This window comes from Triturus cristatus, chromosome 5_1, assembly GCF_964204655.1.
Source record: "Triturus cristatus chromosome 5_1, aTriCri1.1, whole genome shotgun sequence".
NCBI classification, from domain to species: Eukaryota; Metazoa; Chordata; class Amphibia; order Caudata; family Salamandridae; genus Triturus; species Triturus cristatus.
Window position 1 is genome coordinate 399,229,011 of NC_140587.1, and position 18,534 is coordinate 399,247,544.

The 18,534-nt window shown below is 42.1% G+C and overlaps 1 protein-coding gene across 1 annotated transcript in view; it reads right to left on the reverse strand.

Moving 5' to 3' along the window:
* DCAF13 (DDB1 and CUL4 associated factor 13) overlaps positions 1-18,534 on the reverse strand; it is a 350,429-nt gene that overhangs the window by 70,290 nt on the left and 261,605 nt on the right. The gene's annotated exons all lie outside the window — the stretch shown is intronic.

Below are 18,534 nucleotides of genomic sequence, written 5' to 3' on the forward strand. Positions count from 1 at the left end.
GTTGCCAATAACAGACATAGTCGATATTCTCATCATATTGTCCATTTAAAATCCACAATTCCTCACATCCCAGCTGTCATTTTCAGACTGCATTTTTCCTTGATACCTAATAAAATGTAAGGCAATGAGTGTGATTATAAGCAATATGTTGTAAGAGTTATCTCGTTTGTTACTTTGACTCTTCCGGGAGGGAGGATTGCCATATGTGCTCGGATTTTCTTTGCACTGCAGAAACTGCTGTTTCAGGCATATTACTTGTTTCTAACTTTAGATTCAGATTCTTTGCTTTGGAAAGTGGGTGTTCCACCTCTACCTACTACCCAGTGCTACACGTCCTTTGCAGGGCTGTAGCCACGGGAAGGACGGGGGGGGGGGGGGGGGGGGGAGGAGGAGGGGGGGTTTGGGCCAGGCCAGTCTATATTTTTTGTCTGGCCCCACTAACATTTTTAGGTCTCGCCTGACGTTAGCAGCGCATTGCTGCTTTCGCCATGCGAGGGCCTTTTGTAATCGATTCAGCCAAAGCTGAATAAGCACGCATATCGATGAACAGAGATGTGCACGCCGATGTGGACAGGCTGACTCCATTTTGTTTAAATTCCGGCCCAGAGTTTACGCTTAACTTATGATGTGCTGCCCTCTAGTGGACTCATGACAATCTTCAGGGCAGCAGCAGCACCTGACTTAATCAACAACATTTTCAATGCTGGTCTTCGCCCTGTCTCTTCCTTCTGGTCTGTCTCCCTGTTCTCGTTATCTGCCTCTTTCTCGTATCCTTTGCCTCCCAATCTTCCTATCTACTCTACCTTTCAACAGCTGTCAATGTCTCCCTTCTTTCCCTGCCCTTTCGTGTCCAGGTCTCCTCCCTTCACCCTTTCTCTACTCTTGCTTGTACAGCGCCGTTACATCTTTCCCTCTCGCTTGGACTCTCTCTTACGAGGTCTCCTGCCCCCCCTTCCCCTTCGGGATCTCAGCGTTCCCAAGTCTCTGTCTCCCTCTCTCAATAACAACTCCATGCTGGTTATAAAAGTTAACATAGAGGAACACATGAATAATTCAGGAAGTTCAGCGGCCAATCTCCATATCTGGCTTCAGCTTGGAACTTTACAGCTGGTGCACGGCGGGTTTTAGTACAACTTAAAACTATTCATCGTCTAGTTCAGCTGTTTTGCATCTGTTGATAATGTACAGATCGTTGTCATATATTTTTTATAAACCTGGTATTACACATTCTGTCGATACCCTTTGCAGATGCCAAAATATTTGGCAAGATGGCTAGCACACTTTGTTGTACAATCAAGAGAACCTGTGTACCGAGAAACTGAACATTTCGCCTTAAAGTAACCTTCTTAAAAGATTAAGCTAGCGAAACTGGAAGTAATGGCTAAAGCTGTGTTTCACCCGACAGCAACGTGTAAATTAAAAACAAAGGATCTCCCGGAACTCAGCGACCCTCCAGTTTTTTAAGACAGTAGTAAACACACACACACACCCCTCCTTACACACACGCCTCCTTACACACACACACCTCCTCACACACACACCCCTCCTCACACCCACAACCCTCCTCACACACACCTCCTCACACACGCACACACCTCCTCACACACAAACTCCACACACCTCCTCACACACAACTCCACACACCTCACACAGACAACTCTCTCTCTCTCACACACACACACACCCCACTCCACATATCGCACACACACAGCTCTTTCTCTTTCTCTATATCACACACACACCCTCCTCCTTCCACATATCTCACACTCATACCTTACGCTCCTTTTTTTATCTGGAAAATAAAAATATATTATCACACAACTGATTTTGGCAGCATTTATCAAGAAGTGGGCTTTGGATGCAAGAAAGTGACAAAACAAAATATTGCATTTGTGGCTTTTAGTATTTCTGTATAAGAGGCTGCCACAACTTTGCTCAATATCTTATTAGACACAATTGAGTATTTTTCTGTGGCTTCTGTACCACTGTCTTGGAGGTTTATACTGAGATTCATGTTCTTGAAACCACTTCCTTCGCCGTTGTTTGAGTATCACACTCCCCAGAAGCAAAGGAGGCCATCTTTAGATGAAACAATTTTGTTGTGTATTAGAGGAACCTACCTTTTCTGCTCATTATACTTGTTGCTCTAGGACAGGGGTCTCCAACCTTTTCTGTAGTGAGAGCTACTTGTGTTCGATGAAAATCCTCCTGAGCTACTTATATTTTTAGAGATGTAGTAGTAACCACATCAGACAAGATTACTGGCCATCATATGCAAGATTACTAGCAGTGATGATCTTCGTGCTTTAGGCATGGTTGCCAGCAGCAATGTAAACAAGCATTGAAAATGCAACAGGTCTCGCCTTTGGTTAAGTTAAAGCCATTTGCTTTGCTAATGGTATTGTACAGCACAGAAAATGGCTTTAACTTAATAAAAGGCGAGACGTATTGCATTTTTAATGCTTGTTTAGTCTTGTGATGTTAAATTAAAGAGGCACTGCAATATTACTTTCACTTTCTGCAGGCAGGCCTGTACTTAATCAGGCCTGCTAGGGCATGTCATGTGTTGGTAAAGAGCTCTAGTGTGGAGGAGCTAACAAGACAAGCATTTCCAAGGTCTTTCAGCTTGGAAACAGAAAATGAAAGTGATGATAAAGTTTGAAGTTGGGGGCCATTTGTGTTCCCATGCTCTGCTATCTTTGCTTGTCTCCAAGTCATCAGACAAGCTGTTGCTGCCTTTGACCGACCTGGAGCACGGAGCCTGCACAGTCACTGCAGCACTGCTGCTGTGTAGGGCGACAGCTTCCATTCCTGCTTGGACCGCACGGTTTCAGAACGCAGGGTGGTCATGCTCGTGTGCTGCTTCAAATTAACAGGGCCCTACATGATGAATTGTGAGCTGTAGTCACCTGCCTTCAGCTTCTTTACACCCATGACACGGAGCCAGCATCACCAGGTGTGGACAATGAGACTGGTAATGTCTCTTGAATTTCCTTCTTTAACTTTGATCATTTTTTATAGAACTGTGTGTTGTATTGGATTTGTTTACCACATGATGATATTATTTGTTTAACACTGTACTATTTATCACCTGGGAGAACCAAATAAGACATAGGGTCCTTTGGTTTTAAATGTAAAATGCAAAAGCAATCCAGTGGCTAAGGTAATGGCTATGTTTCACAATACATCACCAGGAAAACTGGGGGTTTAAATCCCAGCTTCCAGCCTTGACCAAAAAGCTTGATCTTTGCCAAATTACAAATTAGTGACCGGCCTGGACAATGACACCATGCAGGACGGTGCTAACTCTAATGCACTGGGGCCCAGCTTTACTAACGCTTTGTGCCAGGTTTGTGTGACTGAAACCCGGCTCAAAGTGTTAGTGTGGGAGTTACTATCCAACAGAAATCAGAATTGGTATTTGTCAATATTCTAAAGTAATGCAAAGTTACTTTGTTTTACATTACTTTGAGTTAAGGGGGTGTTCCATGGGTAATCCACCTATGGGTTTTGAAGCAAATTCCTATCTACAAACTTTAGCAGACAGGGATTTGCCCAAAATCTAACACTTCCTTGAAGAAAGCTTAACAAGGAGAAATGTGTTAATTTCTCCTCATTTTTCCAACTTTGCATATATGCTGCATTATATAACACCCATCCAAAGTGGGTAAAGCCTTCTTTTTGTACTGTGTTTAGAGAAAGCACACATCCCTGCTTTATGGTGCAAGGTTGTTTTTGTTGGCGCATGGCTGTCGTAGTGTGCCAGGGCTGGGGGATAGAAAAATGGCACCATACCTTAGCAGATATGGCACTTTTTAGATCGAGCATTCAAGTCCTCTTGTATATACTTTAGTATATACAATATGTGTATGTACTGTACTTTGTGGGCTCTGAAGATCAGCCCTAGGACTTGTCTGCTTCTGCTTAGGGACTTTTCTTTCCTGTTCAACTGCCTCGATTTAACTGTGTTGATAGAAAACGACCAGCAGAGGTCAGTAAAATACCAGAATTGCTTTCTGCTTAGGGCGTTTCTTTTTTTTAAATTTTCTGGCAACTGCCTCTATTTAACTTTCTTGATAGAAAACGACCAGCAGAGGTCAGTAAAATACCAGAATCACTTTAGCATTCTCTAGATTCCAGTCCATAGAAATTGTCTTCCACGAGCACCCGGAGACAATAATATCTTTTTCAAATCTTGTATTTTCAGGGATATGACCACCAAAGACCCTGATTTTATATTAAAAACAGAGCTTTGGACTATACCATTTCCCGCTGAAAGGCAATATTTCTCTCCATGTGTTCCCATACGTGCCACGCAGTTTGGTGCTTACTTTCCCTCAATGTTAAAGAATAGTAGATGTTTCAGCACCCAGGCAAATGTGCTGCATAGCTAAATACATATAAGGTCCTAAAGGCGAGACCGATTGCATTGCAAATGCTTGTTTCTCTTTCCCTTTGACACAAGGCAGAGCAGCATTTTTGGTGCAGTGTTGCCTTGGGTAAAAAAAATGGTCAATCTGGCGCTCGGGGTGCAAATGCAGCATGTGCAGCTGCCTGCCACCCTATCTTGTACCAGCAGAAAGTGCATATGCCTTACATCCTCCATCACAAGCCCCAGAGTACTGCTGAGAATACGCAATGAGATGGTATTCACATCTGACGTCTCAACTTTTTCCTTTTTATTTTTGTTTAAAACGCCTTGCACTGTGTGTTCAGTGCACTAGTAAGCTCTTGGTAGCATTAAGCAAAAGCTCTTTCCTTTGGTGTTAAACTAGAAAAGAAAATACAAATCCAGTAACTAAAATGCACATGGTGTAACCAGGAAACCTCGAGTGCAAATCCCTGCTTATTGCTTTGACTAAGTTGTAAGATCTTATGCAAACCACTTTACTTCACTGTTTCTCATTTACCTTGATAGTCATATTCAAGACCACCTTAAAGTAATTCAGTTCGGGATGTGACTTAAACAAAATTCTCTTGTGTATGGTTTAATCACTATAATGTTGCTCATCTATAATAACGATAGAGCCACGTATAGGAGAGCACATAACTGATTTGTCTCTTAGCTTCATCATGGCCTTATCGTACAGTGGGAGGGCTTCATGAATGTTTCCAAGTTCATATTTAGAAACTTTCAATATTAATAAATGTTACTAATGCAGTGATTTCGTCTAGTTGCTGAATTACAATCCTTCTAAAGTTTAAAGAAAAACACGTTTTTAGACTTTTTAAGTCTTCATAATATTTTTGCATATTTGTTGTGTAATGCATCTACCAAATATTTTGATAGCTCAGCTAATGCTGTAGCATTTAGGGGGAAAGGCAGGCCCTTGGTTTGGCTCTAGCTCAGCTGTCCCTATAAACCTGTAGTCTTGCTTACACTTACTTGTATTCCTGACTCCACCCAGCCTTACATTTACACTATATGCAAGATGGCAGTACAATATTACTTTTACTATCATTACTATAGGATGTACAGAAATGCCTATGGTTGGTTCATGGCATTGCTATGAAACCGAGGAATTGTATTGGTTATATAGATAGCAATTTCCATAGCCCTCATGCGGCCTAAAGCGCTTACTTAAGATACTCCGGTGCATTATATATACAGGACCTCATTTCCTTAGAAAGGAAATCAAGTACTCTATTATCAAGTGGCTAGGCACCTTCAATATTGCAAGGTTGAAAGAGGGTTGTTTGTGGTTTGATGAATAGGGAACATATTTCTTAGGTGTGTGATGTTTGATGACGTGGTGGGTGCACAGTATCGCTGAGTCTGAGTGTTGCAGATATGTGCATCAGTGGGGGTGATATGTGGAGTCTAATAGCACCTAGCAGATTTCCCTATATCAGTTTCTAGGTCTGTCTATTTATCATTTTTTAAATCTTGTTTATGGCCTGTTACTATTTGTTTAGTCATGGTCTGATTTGACTATTTTCTATTTAATATGGTAAGGCTCTAAGAGCACATTAGAGGTGCTGTGAGGGTGTGGTGCTGAAGTTAGTTGAAAATGAATGGGACTTGCAAAATTCAACAATGAGGGAATACATCTGCTTTATGCTCATATCGCTTTAGAAAAGGAAGGTGCAGTGTTGTGATGTAAAAGTTCAAATTCATCACCAAGAACCAATATAATGGGAGATACCCTATACAAGGAGTTTCGAATAATTTATGCTATATTTCAGCAGACTACATCCAAATGACTCTAGTCTACTGATTGAATCTTACTCTGTCTTGAATCCAAACAGGGCAAACTCAGCCATTCATCCTTCTGAGAATAATAATTTGAGTATCACTACACTAGGAAACAGTAAAATCCTACATTTACAGATTTTTTTAAATTCAGAACTACAGTATTGGGTAGTTTAAACAAGCACTGGCAAAGCCAACATGTTTGACAGTATGTAGTGCATGCTCACAAAAGAAATCCACAGATTCATTGACATATATAATACATACATGCAAATATACAGACATAAGAAAACCCCTACATGGCCACTGATCAGGAGATAAACATGCATACAGACCTACAGGCACACATAACCCACCTAGCAAAAAATCACCCATGCACAGAGACCACATGATGTGTTGTGTTGATTACTTAAAAAGCACTAAGCTGCGGGATGGTTGTTTACAAGTGCTAGATGTGACAGCAGAGTGGAATGAAGGGAAGAAGAGTGAGGGAGCGAGGAAGGGCCTAATGAAAGCATGATCTTTGCCAGCATGGAAGTTAGCAGTAAACAACATTTTGTGACTGCTTGTCCTAGAGGAAGGAAAAAAGAAAGGAAAACAGGCTACAGAGGAGGAAAGATGAGAAAGAGGAGGAAAGATGAGAAAGAGGGGGTTGGAGATATAAATCGGGGTCCAAACGATGTTTAGGAATAGTATATTGCTAGAAAGATACCATGGCAAGCCACGTACCCATATCTATTTACCAAAACACTGAAGCTAAGATGTAGGTAGCATGAATACCCAAGTGCAGAGAGTGCTAGGAGCCCTTTACACATTAATTCAGGAGGGTGAACTGGTACAACACAGTCCCATTTTACTCTTCACCTCTTCACTATGGTCTTACTTATGTAGTTCTGCGATTCAGTGACTTCATTTTAATACTAACATATGACACACAATATTTGCTTGACCTTCCATATCCACTAATCACTGAGGGTTCGATTGAAAAAAGTTTAAAAAATGTACATCTGGGTTTCAAACCCATGTTTCATTGGAGAGATTCATATTTCTGGTATTCACAAAGGTGTCTCAGAATACTGAATCTCCACCTATATATTTGTACATAGTGTGCAACAGTGAATGAGAGAAAAAGGGATTTGGATTATTTGGGTTTTGAGTTTTTACCTCTACAGGGACAACATTTTCCCCCATTGAGAAATGTATTTCCTGACCCGCCCTAACATTTTGATTACCACCCTGGAAACAGATTCATACTGCAGTTGACAGGATTAACTCTCCATGCATGTATGGTTGTGAATGGCTTGCAAAAATGTTTTTGGGTGTACAAAATTGCTCCAGGGTATTGCCACACTAGAATGCCTGCTGGACACCGGTCAGTTGATATTTCATTACTTTACAAGTGCAGATTCATCTTCTTTGAATAGCAAAAGTGTGTTTAGTCTTGCGGAGCAATAAAGGGGAAGTGACAGTACATCATTTTGCAAACGTTTCTCATCTGCATTAGGATATAAGACCCGTAGTATATGTTCAGGTGTCTTCCAAAGGCCAGTGCCATGATGTTGTGGACTGGGTAATGACTATAAGGTATTGGCTCATGTGGAGGTGTATATGTTAGTAGTGATCATATTTGTGGACCCAGCAGGAAACTTGCACGTATGTGTATTATTTACAGATATGACGAGTATTAACTCCATGATCTAACAATTTAAAGGAATGTATTGAGTTTTTAACGCTCAATGTTATTGCAGAATTTTATTAAAAACATTGGAAGGGGATAGATCTCACTACAGTTGCAAGTCAGAATATTGATAAGAACATATTCTCTGACAAATATAATAGCCTAAAAATGTTGTATAAAATGATGCACTATTGCATGTACATTTTCATTTATTAGGTCAGGAGTTAGCCCATCTCCATCCATTGCATTTACTATTTTCTTCCACCTTCTATAGCATAGAACATGGGGCAAAAGGACAGCTCAGTTCTGCATTGTCTGGGTGACAGCATTTTGCTCTTTCACAACCAGCACATATACACAAAGTAGTCCTCTTCACTGCAACGACTACTATGGCGATGTGTGCTTTTTGAGACTAAAAAATAGATTTGGTGTTAGCCAGTTTTTATATATATTGACCCGTTCCTGGCAGCGTACTCAGCAATAACATTTTACAAAAACTATGAGAAAACAAAATAGGTATTGACAAGGCCAAGTGGCTGGGACCCAACACCAGGCCTATTGGCTTGCCCAATGCTGGCTAATGCCAGTGATGCAATGTTTTCATAAACAACATTTAGAACAATATATTTTTGACAAATTATACTTGGGCCATGATATTCTAATAGAATACCCTCACTACCCTTTGCATATGAACCATTCCCTTCATCTCATAACAGAGGGCTATGCCCCTACAAACAAATATTCCTGGCTTCTGGCCTGGTTCAATGAGATCTGATACAGGATGGACTTGCTGTTCAAGCCGAACTTTGTTGTCGCATATGCATGAGTTTGCCAACCGTCTTCTGCAATTATCTAGTGCATAGATTAATAGGAAAAACTATTTTGTGAGTTCCACGGATATGCAACAGTTGTCTCCATGAGAGTTAGCCAACAGCTGTACTAATCGTAACTGTAGGTACTGTATCTGCCTATGAGTAAATGTTTCCATTTTCTTCCATCATAGACAGTTCTGTGCTCTTTGCGTTACAGCCTGTACATCCTACCAGCTCCCGAAGATCACTGCCTAGGATCTTCATCACAGTTTTCAAAGTCAAACATTGAGACATGCGGTAAAGGGGAATGGTCATCTTGGCAGTCAGAATCCTTGTTTTTGTCAGAGGAAGCATCACTTTAACAGTATTTCTACTGGCCATCAGAAACGCTTTCTGTAGATTAGAGGCTAGGCTTGATTTCTGAAAACTGACTGTGAAACACAACAGGTGTGCACTACGTCATCCCTGTCCTCTAACAACTATTGCTCCTTTTTATTCCAGAACAAAATGTTTATATTCTTATTGGACAGATGTGCTTTTGAGTTAGTAATTTCTTGTTTGCGGCTTAAATTTTACATGTTATCTGTGTTATCTATAACCTCCAGCCAGGAGCTCTTGTTTGGGGTTATGCCTTTCCAAACGTGAAGGAAGAACCCCACTGCCTCTGTGTCTGGACTATCATGTTAAGCTAAAGGGGAAATAAAGGTCTGGTCATACCTTAGGGGGCACTAGGGGTATTGCCTCTTTTTCCTGTGACTCAAAAGGAAGATATCAGAGTTGGTGCGTCCTGCAGTTTTTGTTTCAATTTTTTTGATAATACAGACTACACCCGCGCCCTGGGTTGCAGTGTTCTTTAAAAACACACAATAATACAGCAGATGATGGTTCAGGAGATAAAAAGCATTAAAGAAAGAGGAGAATTAGCTTAGACTACTACTATGAAGGCCTTTAAATGGGCCAGTATGTATTAAATATGGACAAAAACACTCAGTAAAACAACATAGATAACAAAAGCAGCTGAACATGGGAGGTCATAGTATCTGAGTAGGCCTCTAGGTAACAGGGTGAAGCCAGAAAGACAGCAAAACAGCATTTGGTTTTATTGCTGCAGTATAGTGTAATTGTGCTGGTCCTGTCTGTGCATAATTTGTTTATTGATGAAGCTCCTGAAAATGGAAGATGAAGGGGGATGTTTGATCTGGGCTAGATCTTAGGTGTATTCCCAAAGGGGTGGTGAGGCATGATGCGGATTCCAAACACTCCAAGATTCCATGAAGACCCAATTTCATGAGGTAAAAGCTGGGGTGATGTGGTCAAACATTTTAATCCAGATACAAGGCTTGTTAAGCAGAAAAACACTGTTTTAACTGATGCCAGACAAGCTTTTGGAAGTCACATCCGTAGGACATTTTTGTAGTCAGCAGGGGATACGACCAGAGACTGGTAAGAGAATATTATGACAGAGTGTGGATGTTCTAACGTGCCTCAACAGCCCCAGATGCTACTTGTCAATATAGTTTATGTGTAAATGTAAAATGAGCCTTCCCTTAAGAACAAGGTGCAGAGATTGGGATGGTAAAAAGTGTATTTGCCCATTCATTAAGAACGTTTGAGTTTAGTTTGGGAATAAAAGCTGACATAGTGTTGCAATGGATGAAAATACAGGGTTATGGAATTTGTATTGCCCAACACATAAGATGTACTGTTTGGCAGATGGACAGAACTTTTAATGTATATTTTGTCCAAAGGACAAGTAGCCATTGCCTTTTGCCATGCCGCACCTTTTATCACAGCAGTTTTGGAATATAAAAATCTTTTCAACTTCTTTCCTCTGCAATAACAGTAATTACGGTAAGCAGGCTGACAACTGAGCCAACTTCATACAACCAATCACAAATACAGAAACAGATTGCGTGAACAGCAGGAAATGTTTGAGTACCTGCGATTGACTGGAATCCCGGGCCTGAAATATAGACTGATTTCCTGGAGTAAAACGTGTGCTCAGAGTTTCTAAACGTTTGCCACAAACGAAGAGATAGTTGCACTTAGCCTGTCTGTTTGCATGCTTCCACGAGACTCGGACTGTGAAGCTTACCAAGGTAAAACACTGCTCTGTTTTTTATGTATCCTAGATTGCCTGGTGGAAGGCTCAGGGGCAGGGTGAGCTCTGTGGTGGTCACCATCTGCTGGTGGCTGTAGGAGTGATGGCATAAAACACCCCACACCTGTTCGCGAGACTGAAAAGAATGATAGCACCGAGAGAGTTTGCAGACGCACATCAAGCTGTCACACATCACGTCACTGCACTATTCTGACATGCTCCCTTCCAAAGCAGGCCTGTGTAGCCCATCTTTTGCACTGGTCAAAGGTTATTGTTGTTGGGAGTTGTCAGGGATGCTGATGCAGGCGGGCTGGCCCCGAAGGGGCCAAGGAAAGATTCTTAAATAAACAATGATTGGCTGAGCCATTAGCTCAGCGGCGGCTCCTCTGCTAAGACGAGGAGAATCACCCCACTGCACTGCGAGCAGTAATTAAAGGAAAACTAAAATGATAACAACCAGCGTCATCATTTTTGTTTTGGGTCTCCTGGTGTGGGCGGGGCTGGACTGCCAGGGCAGGGGATAGGAGGAGGAGTGGTTGCTCCAATCCTAAGTGCGCAAAACTGTTTGGCCGGCCCTCTCGCTCCGATAATAACTGTCATGTGCACTTTGCATGTTCGTCACCCAGGCTGCATTACAGCCTGGGAGCAGAACATGCCCAGGCCCCCATTCCCCATCTGAGCACCAAACCACGGCGCTCACACTAATCACAACGCTGCTAGGGGAGTCAGGTGCCTGGTTGCTTCCTGGTTGCTGCTTCCCAGGAGCGAGAGGTGGCAGTAGCGAGCAGACAGAGGCGGCAGTTGGCCGGGTGGCTGGCCTGAAGGTAAATGTTTATTTATTTATTTGTTATTTTAATTTACACCCCACCCTCCCCCAGTAAATAGCGGCCGGCACTGCATTAGCTCTTGCCTTTTGGGTGCCGACGCAACCTACTGGCTTTTTGGGGAAAAAAATTGTTTTGCCGAGGTTGCTTAGCATGGTAAAAAAACAAGAAAGAAAAGAGAAAAAAAGATACAATGATGTGTACGCATGCACGTGTTATCACGCAAGCACATGTAGTGGCCGTACGGGGCACTGGGCGTTTCCCAGGTAGGGTGGAAGGGCTGCTTTTGTTACTGGAGGTGGGTTTTGTAGCAGTGCAGCAGGTCTCAAAGCACTGCAGTGTTCCTTGTATATCAAACAGTTTTCAGGCAACAATAAGTGATTAATGTTCCTGCTGGAGAGAGATCAGAGTTTTATCTAGTGGCAGTTTTGACTCATCTATGGTAGCACAGAGGGTTAACATGCCTGCTGCACAAAAGCTTGCACTATGCAGATCACAGAGCAGTATTTTATATGCAGAACTAGGGTGGGTTACTGCTTTTGTTGCAAAGATCTTTTTGATAAAGTGCAGTTCATAAGTTACAATCATAATCTAGGTTAGAAAGTCTTTTGTCCCAGTCTTTCAGTATCTTAATTTTGCTAAAAAGGGGGTAGCAATACATTCTTATTAGTACAGTCAACCCTAACCACTCTGTTCTGAATCCTGAGTTTGTTCTCTCCCAGACCAAAGACTCTTAAAAAATGCCCACCATTATGGATGAAACGTGAATCCTACACCTTATAGTCCCCTTTGTCTTCTGTAAAAAAATGTATACACTGATTTACACATGTATTATTTATTGTGTCCGTATGCGTTTGTGAAGTGCTCCGATACTCTACACTGTTATGAGAGGTGCTCAAAACAAATAAAATACATGTGAGAGAGGGGCTATAGAGAGATGAGAGGCGCTGCGCGACGGTGATAGTAAGGGACGAATTGAAAAACTCCAATAAAGATTGCCGTATCCTTGTCCACTGTAACGTCATCATTTACTATGCTTTACAATCTAATACAATTAAATATATAATGAAAATATGATTTGTAGAATGCACCATTTGTTCTCAAATTTTCTTGGGGGGAGAACCCCTAGCCCCCCTGTAGTGGTCAGAGTCGCTTGCTATGCACCATATGGGGGCTGGTCTGGCTACATTTTCCAGGGCTGCTTGGGGTTCCCAGTCCGGTCCTGCAGCAGCTGCACCGAGTATAGGGGTATGACTACAAGATGCAAAGGTGTGGGCAGAGGTGGATACACTGAGATGAATGGTCTCAGGGAGCATGTGATGAGTGGGATGGAACCACGGTAAATTTGGAGTCAAAGTCAGACGAACACCCCCGGTGAGTCTGAAGTTGCAGTACAAGTAGCAGATGTGTAAAGGATTTTGTCGATTACTGGTATTGCATGGGTGAAGAACTATGAAATGTAACTAGTATTGTTTGAACTTGGTAACTCCTTCACCTCCACCCTAGATAATACCCCAAGACTGGCTGGACTGAATTGGTTCACAACGGTCCTTATGTGGGATAAAAATGTTTATTTGACATGACCTCTCACTATATCTGAAGGTTCAGTGTACATGGCCTATGTTGTTCTATTATGTCCCTATGACTGGAATCACTTGTTTGCTGGTTTAATTGTTTCTTATTTGAGTACGATCATTGAAAATATTCATGAAGTCATACAATATGTACCAAGAATGTGATACAAGGTTTTTAATGACATTATGAATATGCATGGCACAGATATATTCACCTAAATTGAAAAAGAGCTATTAAAAAATATGGACGGAGATTATAGACCGGATACTCTGGAATGATGTGAGTGTTCAGCCGCAGCATTTTCTACATAGTAATGGATTTGCCTCAATTGCCACATAATCTTTCATCTGCTGCTAGATTTGAACTAGAAACACATTTTATTAAAATTTGCAAACAATCAAGTTACTTAAAATGCAGCCACGCATGATGCTGGGTGGTGCCAGGACCTTGCAAATGTTAACTGGACACCTTTCAATTGCTGCATGCTGATTTTAATTGTTAAACTAATACAAATGAGGTGGATCCTTTGCCCAGGCAGCGTTAACGTGTAATAAAAATATCAAAGCAGTGAAGTAATGCTGGCACAAAATGTGCTGCATTATGCTGCATAATTTTCTTTAACTTGCGGCATAATTTAGTAAAAAAATGTCACATAATTTGGTCTTTCTCTGTTGCATAATTTTAGTGGCCATGATTGGGTTGCATTTTTCTTTATTTACAAAAAGCATTCTTTCTGGACCAAGAACTAGCTTTCTGCCAAAGATGGAGTAATTTCATTCAGCAGTCCGGGTTTTAGTAGTGTTAAAAAAATTCCTTTGGGAAATTGCATAGGGAAAACACGTTTTGGGATCCCCCCCCTTTTTCTTGGCCCCCGCTTGACAAATCACAGAGAAACTTTCCAAACAGCAGTTCAAGTGAGTGGCAAACTAGTTTTGTAAACTTTGTGAAGATTTGTCAAGCGGTGCCAAAGTTCTTAGCAAAACCAATTAAGCTTTTCCAATGGAAACTAGGTCCTAACTATAACTACCTACTGGCGACCGTCAGTCAGGTCAGCAGGTCATACAATTTTAGTAAAATCAAGAGACTTAAAAAAATATATATATATGGTGCATTCACCCATCTCATTTCGGCAGTGTATAAAACACACATGCATGCCTCCCAAAATGATGCAGACCTATTTTCATTTCTTTCATTTACCAATCTGAGTTGCATGGGTAAATAATTCTTTTTTTTTTTGGGAGGTGCAAGAAAGGGGAAGCCACACAGAGGCTGTACGTGGGGGATGCAACCTGGAGGGTCCAGGTGGGGGAGGCAACCTGGAGGGTGTTGGCAATGAAAGCAACACGGAAGAGCAAGTGTAGGGAGGGATGCAATACAGAGGGAAATCCATACAGAGGCTGGGGGTGGAACCAACATGGAGGGCAAAGCTGGGGAAGTAACACAGGCGAGAGAGGGGAACATGGAACACGTGAGGAACAGAAGCACATGGTACAGATAGAGGAACATGGAGCTGTTGGGGAAAGCACATAGGTGAGACAGCAATGTGGGGGACGAAGTACACAAAGGCGAGAAAGGCAGGGCCTAAAAAACTTTCTCTGTGCAGCAGCATCACTCTCTGCCCTGAAAGCAGTTCTGCTTTTGCTCCACTCAATGCCATACATTGAGATCCAGAGAGCAGGGTGATGTAAGAAGGCTGGTAATTTGTCACAGCAGCCTAGGGGTGGGAGTCTGAAGCATATGATGAGCTTGTGGAGGTGAGGAAGAAACACAGAAAGTACAGAGTTGCACACAAGAGAATGAGGGAGCTAGAGAGAGAGAACACATGCACTCCCAAAAACACAAGAGGGAGAGGGTTGGAAAACACATGGAGAACTTGAGCATGAAGAAAAAATATCTCTCTAAAAGTGAGCAGTGGAAGGGTAGAAGCTCGCAAATCAGAGATATCGTAAAGAAGCTAAGCTCCAAAGCAAGGACAAACAATATGGACAAACTGTGACAAGGAAAGCCATCGAATAAGGAGCAAGCAAATCAAATATCTTATGCTAACCCTGGTACAGTATTATTCTCTGTTTGTTCTTTTTGAAAAACAATAAAATTATTTGAAATGAAAACCAAACAAGGGTAAGAGTGAGCTATAAGCCACTTTAAGATCTGGTAAACCCACAGTAGGTCTTTTGCAAAAAGACAGCTGAGCTGCATGTTAGGCTCTACCTAATAAAAACAGCTGAACATCACTAAGACAAATAAGAGCAGCAAAAGCAATGAAAGGGGCCTGTTCTTGCAATGCAGAGAAAAACAGCATTGTTCTACACTTCATACTGAACTGAATTTCTGTACATCACTAGAAATGCCCCGAATGCCTTGTTTACCATAATGGGCAGACTCAGTTAAAATTAATGCACTTGCAATGCAAGCACCCTCTTGCCTTGCTTCACACTGTAAACATGCACAAAAACCATTAAGACATTACTTACAAACTGCATCTTCACATTCAGTTTTGCTTCTGAAATCACAACTATTTGTAAGAAGGAGCACACCTCTCTTCCAAAGTAATGTCTCCTTTAGAAGGCTACAGCCACTCATATTGTTCTAGGTGGTTTGGTAGAAAATAAATTCACAGCAAACAGAAAGGCTAATCTGGTGCTAACACTGAATGCAAAATGTGACTGCTGGTGGGGTGGTGATTACTAATGTCACAGGACGTGGTATGAGCACTACATGCCCATAGCATGTTAAAGAGCAACCATAACAAACGAGCATGCCTTTCTCAATAATCAATCATCCTACACCTACAACTTCAACTAATGTTAAATCTAAAGGCACTTACATTGTCTATCTCTCACAAGAGCATATGCTGTGGAAAATGCAACAAAACATTAGAACAAGAAGCAAAGCATCATCTTCCATGCACAGCTTGCTCACAGAAGCCCAGACAGCAACACATATTAGCACCCTTTTTTCAGTTTGTCTAGTCCCAAAAACAGAGCGGTATTATTATATGTCATTTGTTGCATTAACATGTTGCTTCACTGTCACTTTACAGTACAAACAAGGATGTTAGGCTGTGGTCTTCAATGCAATTCGTTTGGAACGATTGGGGAAAGTGTGCATTTCTGGTGTCCACTGTACAGCAGGATAGTAGGCAGCTGGGATGTCAGTGGACTTCCTAGGTCTACATAGCCACAGGATGGGGAAGCTTAGCACTGCATACAGCCTGTCCACTAGCCAAGGACAGCTCACTGGTGGTTAAAGGAGCAACAGCCAGTCTGTGGTGAGAGACTGGATAAAAGAATCATTGAACCAATGGTGAGAGAGTGGCGGGAGTAGGGACACTGAAACTGTACTGAAAGTGGAGCAGAAGAATCATAGAACTTGTGGTGAAAGGGCACATGTTTTGAGAGACTGGAAGTCAAGCGAGTAGAGCAACTGACAAGTACAGAAGGGGGATAGGGGCCAGTGAGAGAGGAGGAAAAGGAGACATGCAGACCACGGTGGAAAGTAGAAGAGCAGAAAACAGCTATGGAACATGTAGTGAGAGAGTGGAGAAGGAGACATGATGCTAATCTGTCATAAGAGTGAAGGAGAAAGGGATACGAAACCTGTGGAAATAAAATGGAGAGGTAAGGGAATGAAGCATATTTTGTGAGAGACTGGAGATAGGGCGATGAAACCAGTGAGTCAGCATGAGGGCTAAGGCTGTGGTGAGTGAGAAGAAGAAACTAAACTGTTTTTTTGCCCCTGGACATGTAATTTATTTAAGTAGTAGGTGGGAATAGTTGATTAATTTAGAGGTCAAGTGGATCTTCTCCAGCATTTGATCCCTTATATAAGTTGATTTTTCAAACAAAAATTCCACACCTCTTAAGTATCTTTATTTAGGAATGCAGAGAATGCACAAATAGATTCATGGCAGGCATAAATGCATTTACTACTGCACTTTTCTCCACCACCAATGTGGCGAACTGTAGAGGAGTAAACTGCACTTAGTGGGTGGGCAGGGGACTGCCCAAGCCATGGTTTGCTTTGGAAGATTAGGGTTTGAAATTCGCTCCAGCCAAGGGCTAGAGTAATTGCTGTTCAGGATGGGAATGGGAACAATCATCTCGACATCTGGATGGAGTATAGGGTAAGGGTTTTCTTCATTTGGAAAAATATTTGCACCGCAAAGAAAAAGAAAGCGTGTATTTGGACAGAGAGCTCTATTCCCCCTGTGCGTAATTACTCTGCTTTCCGGGCGATCTTCAGCGAGTGTTTGTGAATAGATGAAAATCTTTAAAATTACATTCAGGCAGAAATGTAAGCATCCACATATACTTTTATAGCATTTGTCATGAACTTGACCCTCTGACCCATGGACCCCAAATTAGTTCTATTGGGGATAGTGAATGATATGGATTTGCCCCGACCCCACCTCATCTTTTTGACACCAGTATTAATGGTAGCCAAAAGGGACGTGGCACGGGAATGGGGAGCCCCGAACCCCCCCAAGCTTGAAGAGTGGAGGAGGAGGATGGACATGTATATGGCGGCCGAAAGAGAGACATACAGTGCAAGAGGGTGCCCGAAGAAATTTTCTAGAGTGTGGGGGAAATGGAGACGCTATTATGGTATGGATGGGGGGCTTTGATGGAGACGAGGGGGAGAGTGGGTCAATCTCCTGGTACATGGAGGGGAGATGGAGGTGGACCAGGAACCTTAAGAGTGATGATTTCCTCTTTATTAGGACACGGTTAGGCTGTGAGGGACGCTGGGGAGGGGAGGAGGAGGGTAGTGACAGGGTAGATTATGCTGGACGACTCATTATGACATGCCTGTTATGTTTTGGTGTTGGAAATGCAAATACAAATATAAAAAAAAAAATAAGAACTTGGCCCTCTGCTCTCCGGAGTGAAGATTACATTTGGACAAGACATTAGGATGTAATTTCTAAAGTAACAAAAAAACATAACCGTCTTAAATCCTGTCTATTGGTAGACTGGTATGTAGGCTAGTAATGGTCGATTTTTGATAGCTAGGCGGAAAGGTGCTGTATTAATGCAAAATATGTTCTTCACTCTTATGCTTACCTGGCAGCCTCTGTCTCCTCTTTGATGCCTTCTAAGGCATCATCCACTGCTGACAACATTGGTGCTTGCTGGATGGCACAATAGGAGCTTGCTCCTGCACTCCAGTTCTAAACCCGGAAATTCAAAACCACATCACATAGGAGACTCGTCCTTTTCTTTAAGGTTCTCAATATCTTCCTACTACTGGTGGCTTCTACCCCCAAAGACTACCAGACAGACTGCTTTTTCCCACTCAACATGTGTGATTGTTGAGCATTCCTTATCAGGCAGCAGGGTCCTGAGGCA